This window comes from Acinonyx jubatus, chromosome X (assembly GCF_027475565.1).
Source record: "Acinonyx jubatus isolate Ajub_Pintada_27869175 chromosome X, VMU_Ajub_asm_v1.0, whole genome shotgun sequence".
Lineage (NCBI taxonomy): Eukaryota > Metazoa > Chordata > Mammalia > Carnivora > Felidae > Acinonyx > Acinonyx jubatus.
The window spans coordinates 58,451,745-58,455,200 of NC_069389.1; the positions used below are offsets into that span (position 1 = coordinate 58,451,745).

General features: G+C 41.4%; 1 pseudogene; it reads left to right on the plus strand.

Moving 5' to 3' along the window:
* The first annotated feature begins 210 nt into the window (after nt 1–210).
* On the plus strand, nt 211–2,415 carry LOC106984060 (elongation factor 1-alpha 1-like; annotated as a pseudogene).
* The last annotated feature ends 1,041 nt before the right edge of the window (nt 2,416–3,456 follow it).

A 3,456-nucleotide genomic window follows, 5' to 3' on the forward strand; every position in this document is an offset into this window, starting at 1 on the left:
ATAATCTTGTACATAGACAATCCTAACAAATCCATAAAAAATACTAGAAGTAGAACTGATAAACCATTTTGATAAGGTTGTGCAACAAAACCAATATACAACAATCAGTTGTATTTTCACACATTTGCATGAATAATCTGAAAATGAAATTAAGAAAACAATTTTATTTAAAATAGTATCAAAAACACTTAAGAATAGGCAATAGGTTTGCAGCCAAAACAAAAGTGTCATGAAAACCACTGCTAAACCTAAACTAAAATGGGAAAGGAAAAGATTCATATCACCATCATCATCATTGGACATGTGGATTCGGGCAAGTCTACCACTACTGGTCATCTGATCTACAAATGTGGTGGGATCGACAAAAGATCTACTGAAAAATTTTAAGAAGGAGGCTGCTGAGATGGGAAAGGGCTCCTTCAAGTATGTCTGGGTGTTGGATAAAATGAAAGCTGAAAGTGAATGTGGTATCACCATTGATATCTCCCTGTTGAAATTCAAGACCAGCAAGTATTATGTGACCATCATTGATGCCCCAGGACACAGAAGCTTTATGAAAAACATGATTACAGGGGCACCTGAGTGGCTCAGTTGGTTAAGCATCTGACTTCAGCTTAGGTCATGATCTTGCGGTTCACGAGTTCGAGCCCCACGTAGGGCTCTGTGCTGACAGCTCAGAGCCTGGAGCCTGCTTCCGATTCTGTCTTCCTCCCTCTGTGCTCCTCCCCCGCTCATGCTCTGTCTCTGTCTCTGTCTCTCTCTCAAATATAAATTTAAAAAAACATTTAAAAAAACATGATTACAGACACATCTCAAGCTGACTGTGCTGTCCTGATTGTTCCTGCTGGTGTTGGTAAATTTGAAGCAGGTATCTCCAAGAATGGGCAGCCTGTGAGTATTACCTTCTGGCTTACAACTTGTTGGTGGTAACAAAGTGGATTCCACTGAGCCACCCTATGGCCAGGAGAGATATGAGGAAATCGTTAAGTCAGCACCTATATTAAGAAAATTGGCTACAACTCCGACACAGTAGCATTTGTGCCAATTTCTGGCTGGAATGGTGACAACATGCTGTAACCAAGTGCTAACGTGCTTTGGTTCAAGGGATGGAAAGTCACCCATAAAATGGCAATGCCAGTGGAACCACACTGTTTGAAGTTCAGGATTGCATTCTGCTACCAACTCGTCCAACTAACAAGCCCTTGCATCTACCCCTTTAGGATACCTACAAAATTGGTTGTATTGGTACTGTCCCTGTGGGCCAAGCGGAGACTGGCATTGTTAAGCCTGGCATGGTGGTCACCTTTGCTTTAGTCAATGTTACAACTGAAGTAAAGTCTGTTGAAATGCACCACAAAGCTTTGAGTGAGGCTCTACCTGTGGACAACGTGGGCTTCGATGTCTAGAATGTATCTGTCAGGGCACCTGGGTGGTTCAGTTGGTTAAGCATCTGACTCTTGGTTTCAGCTTAGGTCATGATCTTGCAGTTTCATGGGTTCGAGCCCCACATCAGGCTCTGTGCTGTCAGCACAGAGCCTGCTTGGGATTCTCTCTTTACTTCTCTCTCTGACCCTCCCCGACTCGTGCTGTCTGTGTCTCTCTCAAAATAAATAAGTCAACTTTTAAAAAAAAGAAAAAGAATGTATCTGTCAAAGATGTCTGTCATGGCAATGTGGCTGCTGACAGCAAAAATGACCCATCAATGGAAGCAGCTGGCTTCACAACTCAGGTGATTATCCTGAACCATCCAGGCCAAATCAGTGCTAGATATGCACCTGTGCTGGATTGTCACACAGGTCACATTGCTTGTAAGTTTGCTAAGCTGAAGGAGAAGATTGATTATCGTTCTGGAAAAAAAGCTGGAAGATGGTCCTAAGTTCTTGAAATCTGGTGATGCTGCCATCATTGATATGGTTCCTGGCAAGCCTATGTGTGTTGAGAGCTTCTTTGAGTATCCTCCTCCGGGTCGTTTTGCTGTTTGTGACATGAGACAGATGGTTGCTAAGGCTGTCACCAAAGCAGTGGACAAGAAGGCAGCTGGAGCTGGCAAGGTCACCAAGTCTTCCCAGAAAGTTCAGAAGGCTAAATGAATATTATCCCCCGAACCTGCCATTCCAGTCTTTATCAGTGGTGAAAGAATGGTCTCAGAATGGCTTGTGTCAATTGGCCATTTAAGTTTAATAGTAAAAGACTGGGTAATTATAACAGTGCGTTGTAAAACCTTCAGAAGGAAAGGAGAATATTTTGTGGATCATTTGTGTGTGTGTGTGTGTGTGTGTGTGTGTGTGTGTGTGTGTGGCAGTTTTAAGTTATTAGTTTTTAAAATCAATACTTTTTAATGGAAACAACTTGACCAAAAATCTGTCACAAAATTTTGAAACCCATTAAAACAAAAGTTTAATGAGAAAAAAAAAACCACCTGGGAATAAAAAAGTACAAAACTTGTACATAGAAAAAAGTACAAAATGTCATTGACAGAAATTTAAGAGGACCTAAATATGTGGGAAAACATTCAATGCTCATGGATTAGAAGACTTAATATTGTTTAGATATCAATACTCCCCCAAATTTTGAACACATTTAACACAATCCCTATAAAAATCCCAGCTTGGGGGCGCCTGGGTGGCGCAGTCGGTTAAGCGTCCGACTTCAGCCAGGTCACGATCTCGCGGTCCGTGAGTTCGAGCCCCGCGTCAGGCTCTGGGCTGATGGCTAAGAGCCTGGAGCCTGTTTCCGATTCTGTGTCGCCCTCTCTCTCTGCCCCTCCCCCGTTCATGCTCTGTCTCTCTCTGTCCCAAAAAAAAAAAAAAATAAATAAATAAACGTTGAAAAAAAATTAAAAAAAAAAAATCCCAGCTTGATTATTTCAAAAATTGCCAAGCTGATCCTAAAATTAATATGAAACTACAGGGGCACCTGAGTGGCTCAGTTGGTTAAGCGTCTGAGTCCAGCTCAGGTCATGATCTCATGGTCTGGGGGTTTGAGCCCCACGTCGGGCTCTGTGCTGACAGCTTGGAGCCTGGAGCCTGCTTTGGATTCTGTGCCTCCCTCTCTCTCTGCCCCTCCCCTGCTCATGCTCTGTCTCTGTCCCTCCCTCTCAAAAAATAAACATTAAAAAAAAAAAAAAGAAACTACAAAGGACCAGAATAGCTAAAAATGATCTAGGAAAAGGAACAAAGTTGTAGCATTTGCACCTCTTGATTCTAAAACTCACTTCAAAGCTACAGTAAGATTTGTGGTAGAGACATAACATTAGAAATATAAGTAAATAAAATAGAATTGAGAGTTCAGAAATAAAATCTTCACATCTTATGCTCAATTTTCCACAAAGAAAGACTAGTCTTTTAAACATATGGTGCTGGAACAACTGAATATTTACATGCAAAAGAAAGAAGTTGGATCTCTATCTTCCCCAATATACAAAACCTAATTCAATTAAAGATCTAAATGTAAATG